This window comes from Lactuca virosa, chromosome 7 (assembly GCF_052849685.1).
Source record: "Lactuca virosa cultivar CGN04683 chromosome 7, Lactuca_virosa_CGN04683_v6, whole genome shotgun sequence".
NCBI classification, from domain to species: domain Eukaryota; kingdom Viridiplantae; phylum Streptophyta; class Magnoliopsida; order Asterales; family Asteraceae; genus Lactuca; species Lactuca virosa.
The window spans coordinates 230,513,294-230,534,338 of record NC_136432.1 but is presented as its reverse complement, the minus strand read 5'-3'; positions in this window follow the sequence as shown (position 1 = coordinate 230,534,338).

The following is a 21,045-nucleotide window of genomic DNA, read 5'->3' as shown; positions in this document are numbered from 1 at the left end:
TTTAGGGCCGAATGTGATGTAAGACTATAGATGGGTTGGTTATGTCGTCCCTTGTTCGATCAAGAGGGTTGTTGGAGTCGTATTAGCAAGCATGCTAGGATAACTTCTGTCAGATAGACTCTTGGTTTGAGTCTCATGGTGCTGTCATGTGTGAGGTATCAACTACAAAACCGGTTGGAAATCTGGTACTTCAGTTAATTGTTAGGTCGTTACGAGACTCGAGAGATCTCAGATAAATCAAAATGCGAATGCTAGTTAGCAGAATATAATTTTATGTTGGTATGCCACAAATGATTGAGACTCGTGTTGGGAGTCGCCTTTGTTTTCAAGTGCTAGGTTTCAGCAATGATGGATGGTCATGGATTTTGTTCTTCCTAGTTATCAGCAAGATGATTCAAGGTCGAAAGGGCTTCATCCATTCAGGTTGCAAATTGGAGTCCTTATGTATGTGCGACGAGATGATTTTGTTTGTTGGGAATTCAGACACTGTATAAGGTTTTTATTTTTCGGACAGAGCATTTGGGTTTTCTTTCGTTGGCTGAGGACAAAATGATAAGGTTCATTTCTTCGTCAGGATGAGTGATTTCTGCTAAGAATGGGTTTTTATAGCAGTATTGGAAGAGGGTCGACTAGTGTGGCAGTGGAGGTAGTAAGGAATGATTTCGAGGACGAAATCTAATTTAATTGGAGGAGAGTTGTAACACCCTGTTTTGGGTCATTTCTTAATTTGGGGTTGTGGGCCGAAATTTGATCATGAAAAGGCGTTGGGCTTTGAGAAATTAAAGTTGTACCTTATTAGAGGTTTATAACATTGGCTGTGAGATCTAAGCCCTTGATTTGTAAGCTGGACCCAAAGGGAAGAAAGGGAAAAATTATAGATTGGGTTTCTTGCATGAATAATGGTTTTAGTTCGGTAGCTAATAAGACAAAAGTAATTAGATAGGATTGTGGGGCTCTTCAATACCTTTCCATGCATATAAAGAACGTTGAAAATGGAGTTAAAACGAAGAAATTATGGTTGTTTGAAGTTGAAGTGAAAATTAGGGACTTTTGAATTATGCAGGGCATAACGGGGGTTTAATGAATTATGCAGGGCGTAATTTATGTTACGCGGGGCGTAATCTGGGTTGATCAAAACTCTAAATCTTCGGTTTCGAGGCCTATTTAAGGGCTCTAACTTATAGGAAACCCTCTCATTACCAGCCTCCATCACCTAAGATCATTCCTTGAGAAACCCTAGCCTTCTCTCACTTGTTTTTTAGCCTTGGCATCATTTATGAGCTTATTTCTCCATTGGAAGGTTGAATCTTGAAGAGCAAGGTGGTGGCAAAGTGTCTAGAAGAAGAGTCCAAGTATAAATCCATCAAGATTACATCATTGTTGGACCATTGTGAGTAAAAAGCTTCTAACTTGCTCATTGGTTTCACAGATCTAGTTATTTGTCATATTTGCCACTTTTTGGTCATTTTAGTACATAAAGTTTAGATCTTGGAAGTTTGTGACTTTGTTATGGAAAAAGTTAGAAACTTTATCCATCTACACATCATAATGATTCAAATATGAAGATTAGAGACATGGACTTAATGGATTAAGATGAGAAAGATGCATTTTTGGTCCCTTTGAGACCTAAAGACTAGATCGTGGTTGTTTTGACCATCCTAATGGATAAAGTTGGAAAATCTATCCATTATGGAGCTAGTAGGAATCAGACCTAAGCTTTGAGTGAAAGGTCTTAATGTATTAAGTGCTTAAAATATAGTGTGGTAAGGGACATCGTACGCGGGGTGTGACCTAGGCTACGCCCAGTGTAGCCTAATTTTGTCTATTTTCTAGATAAGACCCTACGTCATGCGTAGAGTAAGGCGTACGCTGCGTGTAAGTCAACGAAAGGTTGATCGTTGACTTTCTGACCAGTTTGACTTTTGGTCAACTATGAGGGGTTGAGGACTTAGAAGGGCAAAATGGTCTTTTTCCCAAATAATGATTTATCTTGATATTTGGAATTGCTAAGTTGGAGTATTTAGCTTAATTTCTAATTATGGTTTGGTCGTGGATATGTTAGTGGGAAGGACTTCTACACCAGTGGCTCGTGTATGAGATCTATGTGTTACTGATCGAGGTGAGTCTCCTCACTGTACTCGTGGGTCGAAGGCACCAATGCCGGCCCACTGGGTTATGTTATGTAGGAAGACCAGGCAGTGACCCCTGGCAATTGTGTGAAAGACCTGAATATGGCTCCCGGAAAATTGTATGCAAGACCAGGGTCTGGACCCTAGCAGTTATATGTAGGATGCTAGTTATCCTTGTTATGATTGCATGGAAGACCAAGAGGTGGATCTTGGCACTTGTTTGTAAGAACCGACGTTTGGCCCCTAGCTTGGTAAGGAAAGACCATGATACGACTCATTACATGACAATAGTTGTAAGATTATGGTTGACACATAACATTCTCCATTCTATGTATGGTATGTGGTGTTTTGGGGAAACTCACTAAGTTTTGTGCTTACGGTTTCATGTTTATGGTTTCAGGTACTTCCGGTTCCAAATGGAAGGGCCCGATGTGACTACACAACATCCCCCCGGAGTTTTCCGCATTGGCTATTTGTGATTTTTTACTCTGATGTTTAATTGATATATTCACTTTTGTTGGTTTTGGAACAACTCGTATTTACGGTTTAATGTTTTTTTTAAATGAAAATTTTACTATGAATTTTGGGACGTTACACTAGGTTCAACTCTCTTATAGATCGGGAACCTAGTGTGACTTTGTTGGATAAAAAATAGAGAGAGGATTATAGCAATGACTCCGCTATGGAAACGTTAGCCCTCAAACCAGTAAACCCTAGCCAACATAGGTTTCCGACGACGTGAAGGAAGCTATGGTGACATTGAATACGAACAAATGTGTTAAGGTGGTGGTTCGAAAAAAGAGGAGACTATAGACAACAATGCATGAAGATGGTGATGGTTTGACGGATAGAGCGGATGCGACGACGGCGTTGCTCCCACGATATATTTTCGGCGGCGTTGTGCTGCAACGAGAGATATAAGAGAGAATGTGATGTCGGTATATTAAAAGAGAAAGGGATGTGTGGGATATGTTATTATGGTTTTGATTATTATTATTTTTTTAATTATGATAATATATTTAAGTGAATAAAAGAAAAAAGTGTTGGATTAGGTGTCTAAGCCCATAACTATAATTGGTATGTACTTGATTTGATAGTAGCATGATCCTTTTGGGTTGTCTTCACTCATTCAACTTGACAGGATGACTGGTGAAGAGAAAGTAGGAATTATTATTTGAAATAATAAATTGGTACTCAAATGATTTTATTAATATATTAAAAAATTAATATATTATTTGGAAGTCATATTATTAATTAGTATTTAATCAGAAATTAATTTGGCATTAATTTTGGGATTAAATGAACTGATTAATAATGGAGACGCTGTTTTACAAATCATTGATAGTTGTGAAACTGGGCTAATGGACTCCTTAATTAGGAGTGGACGAAATCATATAGGAAGGCCTTATAGATTTCGTCCAAGGCCTACTGGTAAGAGGTCCATGGGCTGCTTAAGCCTTAAGCAGGAAATTAGGGTTTCCTCATGAAAACCCTAGTAGCCCACAACTATATTAACCCCCCCCCCTCGCCCAAGCATTAGAATTTCGGCCATATGCTTCCTTGAAGAACCCTGGCCGATTTTCTAGTGTCTCTCCTACCATCTTGTTGCATTAGGTGTTTGTGAACCATTAGAGGTGCAACATTCGGGGCATTAAGCTTTCAAGAGTCAAGGATCATCAAGATTGACTTGTTATTACTATATAACAAGTGAGGTAATCTTCTAACCCTAATTTTCTGTATGAATTTCGAAATTGTATGCTAGATTAGGTTTATTGCTTTGGTATGCAATCTGCATGTTCAATTACTGAAAAACTTAGATCCAAAGAAATTAGGGTTGCATGCACATAGGAATGTAGATATGCTCAAAACCCTACAGTGGTATTAGAGCCTAGGATGTTTTTCAATTGAATTGATGCAATAGTGAACTGTCCAAAGTGGAAGAAAATCGTTTTTTGCTGTCTGAACCAAGAACTCGACGAGTTCAGTGTCCAACTCGATGAGTTGACTCATTAGTTCCCTGTTTTTTCGATTTTCAGATTTCGTTTTGATTAGGATAATTACCATAATTCAATTTTAATGCCTAAAACTGAATTTTCTGAAAGGTAATATGATATCCTCATCAAAATTAAAGGATTTTGTTAAATTTGGATAATGATTAGATTATTTTGACTTGAAATTTAACCTAGTATTTTAAAAAGTTTTTAAAGACACCCTCTTGGTTTTATAATTTAAATTTGAAATTAAAAGTTTATTTTTGGAAATTTAAATGAAAAAAACCTAGAAAATTATCCTTATGGGTTTTATTGATAATTTAATTAAAAGATTAGTTAAAAGACAATTGATAAATCCATATATGGTTTAAATTTAATTAAATTAAAAGCTTAATTTATTAAAGGATTAAACCACTTAGTATTTTAAAAGTTTAAAATGCACCCTTATACTATATAAAATTAAAAGTCTAATATCTTATATATGTATAAGAAAAGTCAGTCTTACCGTTAGTAGGCCTCATTCACAAAGCTGGTCTATAAGGGGTGTTTAAGGAAGCGGCCTGTAAAATGACTGCCATTGGGTATCCATTCTTACCCACCGAACTCTTGACTAGTGGAGGGTCGTTAGCCGAACGGGTAGGATAGGACATTAAACTCTAATTAAAAGTATAATGAATTATAAAGTAACTAAACGCTTTTATTAAATTCTCAATCTTAGTTACTTTAGAAAAAATGTGAATTTGATGCTAACCCATGAAATTGCACATTTCACCTTATTGGTCGTTAGTGGAGCGTGTGTGGTTAACTGACACACTAATATGGGACTAATATTGTTGGCAATGGGTTTCTCGTAAATTATCGTTGATCAATGAAGCGTGTGTGGTTAACCGGCACATTGATTATGTGATAAATGACATCGAGAGTACCAAGCTAATTTGCATGGTTATTCACATCTCGTTTGTGATCCTCGGCATCCCAGTCACAAAGTGAGAGCATAATCGAGATTGAACATACCATTGAAAAGTTCAATGAATCTCAAAAGATACAGAAATTTCATCTAAAACATAATTCTTTAAAATTTCGTTTTCGTGGTGGAATTGGTAAATTGTCATTTACCTACCTTCAAATAATTTACAATTGGATTACGGCATTCCTCTTCTGAATTGTGAATTATTGTGTTGGGTCCTAGCCTTAATATTTCATTTGGGTGTTATATTAAGGATTAAATCAACTCACTTGAATTTTCTCCCTTTTGTAGATGTCTAGTTCTGACAACTATGGTCTTCCACATTCCTTTATAAAAAGCTTTCTTTTTGAAGATGATCTTCCACGTGTCGATCAAGGTGAAAGATCATTCCTTTCCTCGTGCATTGGTGGAACTGGAAATCATACTTCACTTCCTCCACCTCCTCCAGTGATTCTCCCCGGCCCATGTGTGACACCCCGGTACTTCTACCTTGTTCAACTATTCAATACTATTAATGTTAAACTCGTTTCAGCTATCTTTTAACATTGTTTTGAGCCTGTTTGGATGATCTAAAGCCTTGTACAACCAAAGTTTGAATTAGGGATGGGTTGGTTTAAGATTTAGGGTTGCAAAAGGCCAAACACTCCATCAAGAGGAGTGTGTGGCCACACACATGAGTGTGTGGCCGCACACCCGAGTGTGTGGCCACGCACCCGAGTGTTTGGCCGCACACCCGAGTGTGTGGCCGCACACCCGAGTGTGTGGCCGCACACCCGTTATCTATATATAGATGAGGCTCATTTTCACTTCATTTCCCCTCTGCTCAACCGTACACCTCTCTCTCTCTCTCTCTCTCTCTCTCTCTACTTTTATCATCCACAAACACTTTTAAGGCTTCAAAAACATAAGTATTCCATCCTTTTAGCTTGCTATACTTGAAAGACTTCATGATTTGAGCCTTGATTCACCTTAAAGTCGACCACTTTAACATGATCATGAAGGGGTACAGCCACACACCTTCTTGGTGGCCGCACACCCTAGTTTATTGCTCATCTAGGCCTTCAAAACTCATGCTATACTACAAGGATGGAACCGCAAACACTCAGGGTTACTAGATCTGACCCTAAATCACCATTTTTGCGTGTTTTCATGAGTGTGCGGCTGCACACTCTAACCGCACACTCTGACCACTCTGACCGCACACTCTGACCGCACACTCTGACCGCACACTCTGACCACACACTCTGACCACACACTCTTTTGTGTGGCCTTACACTCCCTTCATACAATCATAGGTGATTGTAACAGTTGTCCTAAGTATTTCCTCGTCCCATAGGGTGTCACTTATCATGATTAGTTGTATTATACACTAATTATGTCCATACATGTATCGTTATATGTTAAATGGGGTCCGTTTGTGCTCGAGGCTGCACTTGACACTCAACATCCCTAACGATCTTACATTCGAATCACACGTCAAACGGTGAGTTTATACCCCTACATTTTCCGTGTTTTTTAAGTTTTCAGGGGGGGGGAATACTAGAACAAAGTTCTTTTAGGATCGTTAGATTCTATGCAAGAAAACAATTAAGAACGTAATCAAGAACACAAGAATGGCTTTGAATATGTTGAATGATTAATACTTCAACACCTCAGAAGAGCTCGATTAAGAACTTCAACTGTAGAGGTGTTTAGAGTTACAAAACAATGAACGTAATTATCAACCTTAACTAATGCATACATGCATGCATATTTATAGTATAACCCTACTAGATAATCACGGATGGACAGGCCCAATCCGGATACAAAACAAAAAGCCCATGACGCAACACAATTAAACTCAACAATCTCCCCCTTTGCGTCAATGGAACCGAAAGCTCACTTCGGCTGAGCTGCAGAAGACTTCTTTATTGTTTTGAACACCTTTGGTATGATAGCCAGCAAATGATGACAGAACGTTATGTACCACCGAAGCATGTCCGTGAAGTTCTTTTTGTCTGCTTCTGAATTCTGCTTGCACCGATGAACAATGTTCATGATGTGCTCCAAGCAGTCAGTTGAGAATAAATGTTTATCAACAAGAGCGAATAAAAATCTGTGAGCTTCGCCTTTTGTAAACATCACAGTAAGATGTGTTGAATCTATTTGCCCCATCTTCATTTTATTTACATCTCCTGGTTTCGGTGTTGGCTTGATGGTCGGTTTCTTGTTCATTACTTTCACTATCTCTTGATCCATAGCTGCAACCTCATGGATGTAAGAAGCCAACATCCTCTTCAAGTGCTCCAAAATCGGTTCATATTCCCTCGGATTTGTAAGCAGAATATTGAATAATAAAATCCAATCATGAGGATTTAGATTTGGAAGGTCTGCTAGGGAAATAATTGACACCGAGTTTGCAGAGCCTCGTGTGATTTTAAAATTGACATTTATAAACATCCCAGCAGACTTAGGTTTCAGTACCTTGACAGTGATTATCTTCTGTGCGCTCCATGTCAAGTACTGCGGTTGTCCATACTTCAGATAGAAATCAATAAGCTCTCGGTCAACCTTTGGATGAGGAAAAGGAACCTCAGCAGTCGAATCGAAACAGTGAAACGTGAACGCCTTTCTTTTTATCGGCATATCGAACTGCGAGTCCTTAGAATTATCACAGTCAAACGAAGCAACAGGTTCCAACCAATAAACACTTGGAAACTCTATAGCTTGATTGATAAGTGCCTCTTTAGTCCATAAGGGAAACAAGGCCTTCTTGCAGTTCAAGGCATCTTCTTCTTCCTTGTTTCTTATTTCCCTCTCCTTTGCGTCCCTTGCAACCTTCAAGGTTTCATCAAGCTCTTTATCTCTCTTCTTTCGCTTAAGAGCCTCATCAATAGTTTCACCAGATTCGTTACTGCTATTATCATCAATCTCCTTTTGCTTTTCTTGTCGACCAGAACCTGAAGCTACATTATCCTTCAGTTCGGTTGTAACTTTGACCTTCGGTTGAGCAGTTTCGGTTTCAGTCTTAACCTTCGGTTGAGGAGCACCCTCTCCCCCTTGTTTTGGAGCAATAAATCTCTCCGAAACACCCTTCATCTCGTGTAACAATGCAAGGGCGGGAAGAAGTTTGGTAGTGAGGTGATTCCGAATGGTCAAAGTGAGGATAGGATCATGAGCACCAAGAATGTTGGTGAGCATATCCTTCACATCCCCTGCACAGCTGTGAAAAACAGCTCTCTCTGTCTTCAACAAACCAATTTCTTTATCAGCATGAGCTAGTTGAACCTTCTGAACTTCGATCGTGGATGCTTGTCGAGCAAGTTCTTCCTTCAGAGCACTTTCTTTCGCCAAATCAGCGTGAAGAGATTCAAGGCGAGAATTCACCGAACTAATAAGTGAAGAGTTCTCGGCTTGGATAGAGGAACGCACAGCCTCAAAATTTGTTTGTTCTTCTTGAAGAGACTTGGAGAAAGAGTCCACAGAAGCATTCACTTTAGCTGCATTCGTATCAGCATGCCCTTTAAGTGACTCAAGAAAGATATGAGTACTATGAACAATTTCATTAATATCAGTGGTGGCCTTTTGGCAAGAGGAGGTAGACTCATTAACAGCTTTAGTGGATTTTTCAATTGACTCCGTATATTGTTCAAGAGCGGTGTCCAAAAAGGCTTTAAGCACAACACCACTATAGGACTTGCTGTCTTCAATCAATTTATCCAATTTCTCATGAATGCTTTGCAAGTGTTGACGTGTGACAGGAGCATCATCATCCTCATCAGTAGGAAGCCGATAAGGACTGAAGTATGTAGAATCATACTCATCATTAGCACCACCGAGAGTGGCACCGGAGTCGGTTGAAGGTGAGGGTGAAAGGGGTGTAGAAGTAACCGGGGGTTCTGTTTCAGTAGTCGCCCCCGTATCAGATACATTGACTCCTACTGTTGGTTCAGGAACAGTGGGTGTAGTAGATTGGGAAAAAATAGGAGTTGAGATGGGAGTTGTAGAAATAGGAATAGACAAAACTGGTGGTGGTGGTAAGGAAGTTGTTGTTGGAGATGTGGTAGATGGGGGAATAGGAGGAACCGAAACTGGAACTGTCTGTTTCGGTGATGGAGGTGGGGTAGGAAGCTTGTTATGAGGAGATTCGGTTGGAGTAGGAGATCGGGGAGGAGTGTTAACTCTCGGTGATGCATGACGAATTTCCTCTTCTTCACCTTCCTTGTCATTTTCTGAGCTAGGAGGAGTAGGACTCTTGGACCTTTTTGCCATCTTTTTAATCTTCTTCGGTTTAGAAGAATCCCCTTTATCAGACTTTCACTTCTTGGTCTTGGTAGGCTTAGACTTATCCTCCTCTGTTGTCTCCTTCTTGGTAGAGGCCCGTTTCCCTCGGTTACTAGGCTTGTCCACAGCACCTAGGGCAGCATGCTGTTCAGGAGACAGAACTCTCGGTTCCTTGGGAGGAAGTTTTCGATAATCAGCTATGAGTTTACTTTCAGCTGTAACACATCTATACATTGTCTCAGGGATAGAGCCAATGTGAGGGAACTTCAGAGGATCAGAAATTATGATTTTCTTAGTGTGAAACGTAGCAATAGACGTAACTAGGGCATCCTTCATCACCGGAATTTCCAAAGAATTTATCGCCCTTCTGGTAATGAGAGTCCAGAATCGTGCACATGAAATTTCAGAATGCCTCGTTGTAGTGTTGAGGCTTTGCACCACTTGAGACCAGATGATCGTCCCATAATCAAGATTGAGACCATTGTAAAGTCCGTAGAGAAGGGTTAGGAAAGCCTTGCTGGTGCCATCAGATCCAGCACTTCTCTCCGCCAAACTCTTGATGAGAAGAGTAAGCATTCCATTCCATGGGGAGGGTAGGCATGACTTCTTAACCTTCGTTATTGTGGTAAGCACGTCAGTGTATCCCATTTCGTACAACATCGAGAAAAGTTGAGTAGTGGTGATGAAGTCTGGTGAAATAACAGATGAATCCACAGCTAGGTGCAACAGGGAACAAAATCTCCCTTTCGAAATTGAAGTTTTATGAGAGTGGATTTGGAAGTAGATTTGTTCCTTGTTCTTGTCATAAGATGCAGTAGAGTAAACCTGTGATAAAAGAGACATTGGGACGGCTTCCACCTGTGTTAGGGCTAGAACCAGTGGAGAATACTTCAAACACTCAACTACCTGCAGCATATACGAATCGTACAGAAACGGATTGAGTTCAATAATCATGTTCTGATTGGGCTTGATCGAAAGCAATGTGGACGAAGCAGTTTGATCGTGAAGGGATGAAGAAGTCGCCATTGTTGATCGAAGAAAGAAGATGAACAGTTTGAAACTCGCCTTGTAATTTTGAGAGAATTTGTTGCTGGTAAAAGACAAATAAAAGTAGAAACCCCTTATATACCGTTGCTAGGAGAGAGAAAAATCATCATGATAATGACGCGGTCACTAAAACGTCGCCTGAAAAAGCACGATGTGACAGGTTGGTTACTCCCAGGTATACGTCAGCACGCGTGGGTAGTGAGACAGTTCAAATTCACGTGCCCAAATTCTTATCCTCAATCGTCGTTTGAAATTCAGTTGCGCTCCAAGATATAGAATTACCCCTGTTTCTCCAAAAGATAAACATAAATCGAACTAACAGCAACCAGAATGTTGGAAAATTAAAATTTTCGTGCAATAGAGTGACAAAAGATAAAGAAATAAAGAAAATGTGTATTGGATGTGAGTGATGTCTCATTATAAGACAGAAAGCAGGTGATTCCGGGCAAGAATCGCTTCCTTCAAAGTCAAGAGAGACTTGAAGTGCTTGTGTGGGTTCCCGTGAAATAACGATCAAATGTTTATAGAGAAACATTAAAAGGCTTCTTTTTAAATCATTGGCTTACGGTGGCTTATCTTCAACCGAACGTCGACGCTTAACATAAGACCGAACATGGGAAGAAGTACTTGTGAGACCAATGTGGTCTGTTGAACAAGTAGGTAGGATATATTTTATAGTGACTAAAGAAGATATAGAAATCTCAAAAACAACAAGAGACTGGATCTTTATGCGAAGAAAAAGCCTTGGTGTTAGACAAATTCATAAAAGATCACTCAAAAATAAAAATGAGATTTCATTCGGTAACCAGTAACATCTTGAATATGACAATTCACCGTCAATTCGTTGTTAGTGTTGGATTGTGGGTTTCACTCAGTACGTGGTATACATATCTAAGATCATAAACACATATTTTGTGCAACCATAAACCTCAGTGGTAAAAACTGAGAGTCTCAAGGGTTACAATGATGAATCGAAAGTTGATGGAGAAAGTAAGGAGGGTGGTTAAGGAACCGAAAGTACCTACTGCTATAAAGACGTGACTAAGCAGAAAAACTCTTAACTCATATGAGAAGAGTAAGGTAGCTCTAGACGGAGTTGATCTGAACAGCCTGATTGGGAAGAAACGATAGGTAGAGATCGAATCATTAAGGCCTTGCTCTAAGTCGTAGAGGCTTTGGTCAACATGCAGCAGCATGCTTCTAGGGACCCTTAACTAGTTCTTATGGAAATGATTATACCTGTCTTAGCTCCAAATTCCGTTGCACTGATACACGTGTGACCTAATGAAGGGAACAAACAAACAAACACACCACACAAAAAAAATATATTTTTGGATTTTTGAAGTTTTCTGAAAAATAATAAAAACAGAAAAAGAAAATATTTTTGGATTTTTGAAGTTTTCTGAAAATTAATAAAAACAGAAAAAGAAAATAAAGTTGCATAAAACACTCTTTGAACAAAATGTACAACCGAAACCTTATCTTAAAGGAATGAAGCGAAATAGATCGAGCGGTCGGTTCATTTCGGTTCCTTAAAATTCCAGAGCCGAAATAGATCGAGCGGTCGGTTCATTTCGGTTCCCGAAAATTATGGAGCCGAAATAGACCGAGCGGTCGGTTCATTTCGGTTCCTCAAAATTCCAGAGCCGAAATAGACCGAGCAGTCGGTTCATTTCGGTTCCCGAAAATTATGGAGCCGAAATAGACCGAGCGTTCGCTCCATTTCGCTTGTCTAATTTTTAGGTGTTGAATTAAGGATTCGGTACCGACTCTGCTTCCATCATTCCAAAGCCTTGCAGAATTTTATTGAAACTCGCTTCAGGTAAGGCTTTAGTGAATATGTCAGCCAATTGATCAGAGGATCGAACAAAATGCACTTCCACGTTCCCATCTTCTACGTGATCCTTGATGAAATGATATCTAAGTGCAATGTGCTTAGTCTTTGAGTGTTGTACTGGATTGTGACATATCCTTATTGCACTTTCTGAGTCACGATAGAGAGGAATCTTCTTCATACTTAGCCCGTAATCTCTTAGTTGACTTTGAATCCAAATGACTTGACAAGTACAAGATGCTGCAGCTATATACTCAGCTTCGGCTGTTGAAAGTGACACGCAGGTTTGCTTCTTGGACTGCCAGCTAACCATTTTTCCGTCAAGAAATTGGCATCCACCTGTAGTGCACTTTCGGTCCAGACCACATCCTCCAAGATCAGCATCAGAAAATGCTTGAATAAAGAATCCAGATCTAGCAGGATACCAGAGACCGAGAGATGAGGTTCGCTTCAGGTAACGGAAAATATTTTTCACTGCCACCATGTGAGGTTCTCTTGGATTAGCTTGAAACCTGGCACAATAACAAACAGAAAACATAATGTCCGGTCTACTAGCTGTTAGATACATAAGGGACCCTATCATTTGTCGATATAGTGTTATGTCAACAGCAGGTTTTTCCAAAGAAGGTGTTAACTTAGTGCCAAACGCCATAGGAACCTTCACTTTTGAGTCTCCTGTCATGCCAAATTTTGTTAGCAGGGTCTTTGTGTACGCCTCCTGGTTGATAAAGATACCTTCTGGTCCCTGTCTAATATTCAAACCAAGGAAAAAATTAATCGGACCCATTGCACTCATTTCAAATTTAGTCTCCATCAACTTCCTGAATTCAGCTGTTAAGTTAGGATTCGTGGAGCCGAAGATGATGTCATCGACATAAATTTGAACTATCATTAGATGTTCGCCTTCTTTCTTTCGAAAGAAGGTTGGGTCAACTGAACCTTGCTTAAATTTCGACATTTTCAGAAAGCGGGTTAAAGTTTCATACCAGGCTCTCGGTGCTTGCTTCAAACCATATACCGCTTTATTCAGCACATAGCAATGATCAGGGAATTTCTCATTCACGAACCCGGGAGGTTGCTCAACATACACTGTTTCTTCTAGTTCCCCATTCAGGAAAGCGCATTTGACATCCATTTGGAAAACTTCGAAGTTTTTATGAGCAGCATATGCCAGGAAGATTCTAACTGATTCCAACCTAGCTACTGGAGCTAAGGTTTCCTCATAATCTATCCCTTCCTCTTGGCAATAACCTTTCACCACCAACCGAGCCTTGTTGCGAATGACATTCCCTTCTTTATCTAATTTATTTCTGAAGACCCATTTTAAGCCGACTACTGAAGCATCCTTTGGTGTAGGAATCAGCCTCCAAACTCGGTTGCGTTCAAACTCATGGAGCTCCTCTTGCATTGCTTGAACCCAATCAGAATGATCAAGTGCAGCATTAACTGTTTTCGGCTCGATATTGGATATGAACGAATTAAACATACAGAATTCAACTTTAGAGAATAATGCAGTTTGTTTTGCTTTCAACTGTGAGCGAGTGAGTACTTTTTCAGATGATTCTCCAATAATTTGAGCTTTGGGATGGTCCTTGGTCCATTTGGCTAACGGAGGATAATTTGGGTCATATGCTGGATCCAATTCAGCATTCACTTCCTCTTCAAGTTCTGATTGATCACCTTCGCCTTCGTCAGTTGCATTCTCTTTCTCCCCCTCGACTGGCGAAGTGTAACCTGTGGCAGCATCAGAATATGCATCCTTTGTGGGAGTTGGATTCTCTCCCTCAATTGGACTACTATTGGGTGGGTTTGGAGCAGTATGTTCACCCTCGCTTGGACCTTTAGGAGTTGGGGATTGAATAGGACTCTCCCCCTCGAAAGACATTTTGGTTGTCTTTGGTGCTGAAGAACTCTCCCCCTTGAAGATTGAGTCGTTGATGGGAGAGTCAGTTGAGGATTGAACACCTATAGTTTTAAGAGGTTCACTTTCCATTTCTTTGGCAGCTTCATCTATGATCTTCTTGAGATTATCAATTTTGTTATCTGCTGCTTTCGCCTCTGAGTGTGCCGCTTTCTCTGGTTCATCGAATAACCGAATGTACTCTTCAAACAAGTTGGATATAGGAACCGAGACCTGTCCAGATTCCGGAAATATTTCACCTAAGTCACTTTCACTCCTTTGCACTTTCTTCATGTAGTTATTGTCAAAGGTGACATAATATGTTTCCTCAATTCGTTTGGAGCGTTTGTTCAACACTCTGTAGGCTTTTGAAGTGAGTGAATAACCAAGAAAAATCCCTTCATCTGCTTTGACGTCAAACTTGTTTCGGTTCTCCTTTGAATTAAAGATGAAGCACCTTGAACCAAATGTTGGGTTTTGAGCATTCTAACACTTCCTAAGTGTACATGCAACCCTATTAAACCTTGGATCTATGTTTGTCTAAGATACATGCAAAATATTATTTTCCAAGGTTTATAACCTATCTAGCATGGCATGGGGTACTTTTAAACATAAAAGAACTAGATGAGTTACATACCTTTTGTTGATTGTTGATTCCTTGGAGTTTGAGAGCCAAGCACCAATAATGTGAATGCCTCAAATGGAAATCACAAATCACCACAAACTTGGAAAATGTATGAGAGAGTATACTAACTCTTGATTTTGGCCACCACACTTACACACACATTAGTGTCTTTTTCATGCAACATAAGCTTGTTTATATAGTGTACATGGTTAGGGTGAAACCCTAATAACCCATGTATTTTCCTCTTCCAAGGATCCATGGGTTAAAAGCTCCATGGATCATCCATGGACTTCCATATAAGCTTAGCCCATTAACAAATGAGCATTAGCCCACACCATATAAATACAATAGCCCATGATTTAATTAGTCTTCCTTTTAATCACTAAATCAATTCATAATTAATTCAAGATTAAAACTAATTAAATAACATGACTTTATATTAATATATTATAACTTATAATATATTAATAAATCGTAAGTATACAATTCTCATAAAATTATCCATAAACAGTTTGGGTGAAGTGCAACCCAAATGGACCATGCCGGGTCGGGTCAAGTATATACCAAATAAGTTATGGACTTAGACACCTTATCCAACAGTCTCCCACTTGGATAAGTCTAATAACTGTATTTGCGTATGTTACTTCAGGAACCAACCAGCAATCGTAGCTCTCGAAAACTCTGTTGAACTATGAAGCGCCATTTTAGATAAGTGATCATATAATCCTCTGTTCTCATGATATCAGCCGGACAAATACATGGAACAACGTCGTACTTATTGTCCAGCAGTTTGTTTCCTGATTTCCGATTTGTTTGACAAAGAACTAAATTGAACACATCAATTAGGTTCTGACCGGGCCCGGTACTTAGGTCAAAACAAAATCATCGAGGGGCCCAGATATCACTTCTAATCCTCCAAGGACTAGAAGGAACAGATAAACTTCGACTCATATACTTGTTTCTACTACTTGTTGAATTATACACAAAGGCACGTTTTATAACATCAAGTTACTGATGCGTTTACGTGCAATCAATGCACAACCAACTCATAGGTAACAACTCATATCTCTAGGTTTGAAGACTTATATGATATTACCGTCTCACGATCACTCGAGATAAATTCCATGAAGTGATGCAAGTGAGCGTGGGTTGAATCCAATACTCATAACTTATGAGCACTCATGAGTGTTGTAGCCATGTCCAACATCTTAGACCTCTACAACCAACTCATGACAGTCTTGATTCATATCTACTTCCAACATATGACCGACTGTGGATGGTTTGAATAACTTAATCATTCGGAAAGAATAACCTAGTTATTATGGAAGTCAAAACATGCAAACTGAAACACAATAATAATCGAATCCAATATGTCTCAGAACCCTTTTGAATATAAATAAAACCACTTTTTATTTATCACCATATTGATTACACATTATTCATTGTATAATGTTTCAAATAATCAACTTAATACTTGAACAAAAACAACAGTCGTCCCATGCTCCTAGCATGTACACTTTGTTTTTTTAAACAATAGTTATGCCATACTCCAAGTATGCACACTATGTTTGTCTATGATCTTTACTTTGTGAAATAGATCAATTGAACATGATTCCAATGATGCTCATTTCACAATCCCAAATCCTTATTGTAAATGTAAGAATTCCTAATTCCTACCATTTATCAAAAACTGTTAGATTTTAAACTTATATGCACTGATCCTCTCGTAATGATTATGCACAAGGTCACCAAAACCTTGTCATCAGTCATTACAGAGGATTCCAAAGGAGATCAACTCTATGGAAACGAACTCTCATATTCAAAGTACATTGCTTTAAACATCCTTCTTGCACTAAGGTTATCTAATCTTACACAGATTGAACAACTTCCACCTATGGAGACATTTCCATAGTCCCATTTCGACTATCACTTCCGAACAAGAGTCACCTTTTTTCAGAATATGTCAATTTGGTCCTTTCCAACAATTTACATCATACTTCCAACTGTCCCTGAGCAACCAATCTTTGGTGAACCTTAGATTGTCCTCGACAATTGCTTAGTCATATCCGGTTCTATTCCTTTTTCCCTCTTAATGCTCTAAGCATTTTGAAAAAATTTAGAACGGATGAATATGATAGCACATGTGACCGATCCTATACCCGAAGCATATGGGACACGATTCATGATGTCTCACATAAAGACCTGATACTAGATCAGTCTTTTGCTACAATATTTTTTATTTGCCATGTTTTCAAAAAATCGACTATGAAGAGGGATGTCATGATCATAATCGAATTTGAGAACGCAATATATATAGAATTTCCTTATGTTGAACCATTCTAACATAAAATTCATATATATATCCTTGACTAAAGATGATTAAGAACTCAATCTAAGCTTTTAGAATTGAAATGAAGTATAATTTCCTCTCCCTTAATTATAGCAAAACAACTTTTTCAACCCCTACAACTTTACGAATTGAAACTTTTGTTTTTCTATAATTAACATTGCTAACTTGCAACACTAAACATAATAATCATGCTCCCACTAACATGATGATTATCAGCATAACACTTATGCTCCCACTAGCTCTGACATATTTCCAGAAATCAGCTGGACTTCTGAAATTTAGATTCGTACACCCTTTCTTAGATAGCTCACATGTGTGTCTAAACAATTTCCAGAACTATGAAAAGGGATGCCGTAATCATAGTCTTAATTGTTTAGACCTTTGCCATTTCTCACAAGTCCATGTTAGTGTGCCGGTTAACCACACACGCTCCACTAACGACTTTGAGAATGCAAACATCACAATTGCTATCTACTTAAAATCTTCTTAGTGAAAGCATTTCCTCACCATCATTTTCATGAATCGGAGAGAAACCTTATGACACTTAGATTTTATGGTGTATGAGTTCCTATCCATGTGAATTTGTCAAAACCATAATCACAAGACAAGGTTAGTAACAAATTCAGCCTTACATGGATTGAACTTGTTCAATCTTAATTTCTTGTCATCTGGTAGCACAAGGCCCACCAATGCTTCCAAGCTGTTATGCACACAGTTTAGAACTAACAGAACTCATATGCATAGTCAACTTAATAGGAACAGACACAGAAACAAGAATTATGTCAACTTAATAGGTTGCAAACCTTAAGTCGTGTGCTAGTGATAAAACTCAGGTTTTACTCTTGATATCTTGAAATCCTTTCAGGATCTTATAGACTCCCACTGTCCTCTTGACATATAAGTTTCCCTAGTCAAGAACCATTCCTTGACAAAACAAATATTCAAGGGATAGTGCAGATTCTTATCAAGATAAACACTTCACACAATTGGTCTTAGTTGGTCTTTGTCTTATCCAAGACATCACAACTTACCAATTTCAAATGTACAGGAGTAGAAAACATTTTACACTACATTTGATAAGTGTTTTAAACCTTACTTTATGTCACTCAATGTTACAATCTTGGATTATGACTCTAAGAGTTGTTTTGGAACGAAGTATGATCCATCTTCTTGATTTTAACCATTCCAACAATTCATGACCCCTCATCTTAGTCATAACAATGCACTAAGATGTCCTTAGAGTATGAATTTGTGATATGGTTTCATAATCATTAAGATGATCATAAAAACATGATACTAAAGTACTCTCCCATCTTTTCAGATTTGAGAAACTTTTATCTTTCTGCCAAATTTGATTCTTCTCATCCGTTCTGCCATACATTGAAACTTTTCCAATGTTACAGAATTATACTTAACCTTATAAGTATAACCATATTTACTAATCTTTAGTAAATCATGACGAATTGATCTTTGTGGTGGACCTTGACTAGCACACACCGAGTGTACCTAATTCCTTAGTCCTTCAATTGACTCACATATGCATGTGATCAATGAATTAGTCTCAATTTTACAAAGATGAAAATTCTCATTCATCATACAATACAACTTGTATGATTCCAAGTTTCTGTCTAACTGAAGCTTGGGTGATGAGAACCTTTCCTCATTTGGTAAATTCAGACACTACCACATATGAGAGAATCAAACTCATATTTCCAATATTGATAGAAACATACAAACATCAATTTTCCATAAATGCCATTGTAAGGGGATATAATATAAAATAAACTAAACAAAACTTTTATTTCTTTATTAAAATGCGGAAAAATATTCCTTACAATGCATCTTCAAATGAAAACTATGATATTACATATTTCCTAGCAATCTATCATAACTTTTAAGTAGTAGCTCAAAAATCCGATCCTCGAACCATGCGATAGAAATCCATCTTCATGATCAGATTCAGCACACTCTTATTTTTAACCTTCCTTTTGCTCAATCCTGCTTAACATCAAGATGCAACCTAGTCACATCATGTAATAAGAATCAACAATTAGGAATTTTAACAAAGTTAGATAGTGGACTTACCTGAAGCCGAGTCAAACATTTTGTCTCTACTTGCTTTCAAACATTTCAGGTATTCAGGGCAGCTTCGCTTCCAATGTCCCTTCTCATGACAATAAAAAGATATAGACTCTTTGGGAATGGTACACGAGACAATCACAGACTTAGCCTTTCCCTTTACCTTTTGGTCAACCGGGTTGACCAAGGTCGATCCCTTTCCATTGGGACGAGAAAGCTTTTCTGGACTTCCAATGTTACCATTGTCCATGTCCATGGAAGTTTGAGAATTAGACCTTCCATCAATATTTGCTTGACCATTGCGCCAAATCATTGCTGATTCAGCAGCAACAAGCAAATAAGAAGGATCTATTAGGGTTATGTCAGGATCTGTCATATGGTAGTCTTTAATAAACTCACCATACGACTCAGGAAGTGACTGAAGAACCCAGTCAACAGCGAACTTCCTTGAAATAATAGCACCCAACATTCTCAACCTGTCTATGTGTGACTTCATTCCTAAGACATGAGAGCACACAGGTCTTCCATCTTTATGTTTCATTTCTAGTAGAGCTTGAGTGATCTTGAACCTTTCAAGTCTTCGGGGTTGTGGGTCAGGGAGAATAAATGGAGGAGGTGGAGGGAGTGAAGCATGATGTTGAGGGACATCATCTTCAAGAGGAAAGCTTGTTCCAAGCGATTTGGGAAGATCATAGTTGTCTGAACCAGACATCTACAATGGGAGAAAATCAAGTTAGTTGATTCAAGTCCTTAATATAACACCCAATATGAAATATTAAGGCTAGGACCCAACACAATATTTTATAACTTGGAAGAGGGATGCCGTAATCCAAGCTATAAAATATTTGAAGGTAGGTGAATGACGATTCACCAATTTCCACCATGAAAAACGAAATAATTTATTAGGTTTTAATTGGATTTGAAACTCCTAGATCTTTTGAGATTCATTGAACTTTTCAATGGCATGTTTCAATCTCGATTGTGCCCTTCAGGTTTTGTGACTGGGATGCCGAGGATCACAAAACAAGGTGTGAATAACCATGCAAACTCACTTGGTACCCTTAATATTATCACCTAATCGATGTGCCGGTTAACCACACACGCTCCACCGATCTATGATAAACATTAAGTCACCCTTCGTGATCCTTACTAGTCCAAGTTAGTGTGCCGGTTAACCACACACGCTCCACCAACGACTTGGTAAGGTACAAAGTGTGAATTTCATGGGTTAGCACCATATTCACATTTTCCTAAAGTAACTAAGATTGGGAATTTATAAAAGGTTTAGTTACTTTATAATATTCATTATACTTTTAATGAGAATTTAAAGTCATTGTCCTACCCGTTCGGCTAACGACCCTCCACCGATCAAGGAAGCGGTGGGTGAGAATGGACACCCATTAAGTTGCCATTTTATAGGCAACAACCTTATACCCCCCTTATAGACCGGCTTCGTGAATGAGGCCTACTAACGGTAAAACGACTTGATCTTATACATATATATAATAATTAACCATTAATGTTATAAATAGTATAAGGGTTGAATTTTAACTTTTAAAACTCTAAGGGTTTGGAATTAAAGTTTATTAAAGTGTGTGAAACTTTACAAATTCCAAAACTTGAGGGCAAGTTTTGTAACTATCCAAAACTTTTCATTTCATAACTTATGAATTAAAGGTTCATAAAAATGAAGACTCTTCATTTTATGTAACTTATGTGTTTTAAGTGTGTGTTTAAAAGAAGTGACCTTTGGATATCCATAACTTGAGGACAAATTATGGACTCCATTAAAACACATAAATGATCAAGAATTAATCCTAAACAATTCAGCAAATAATTTCTATCATCTTCTAAATTCAT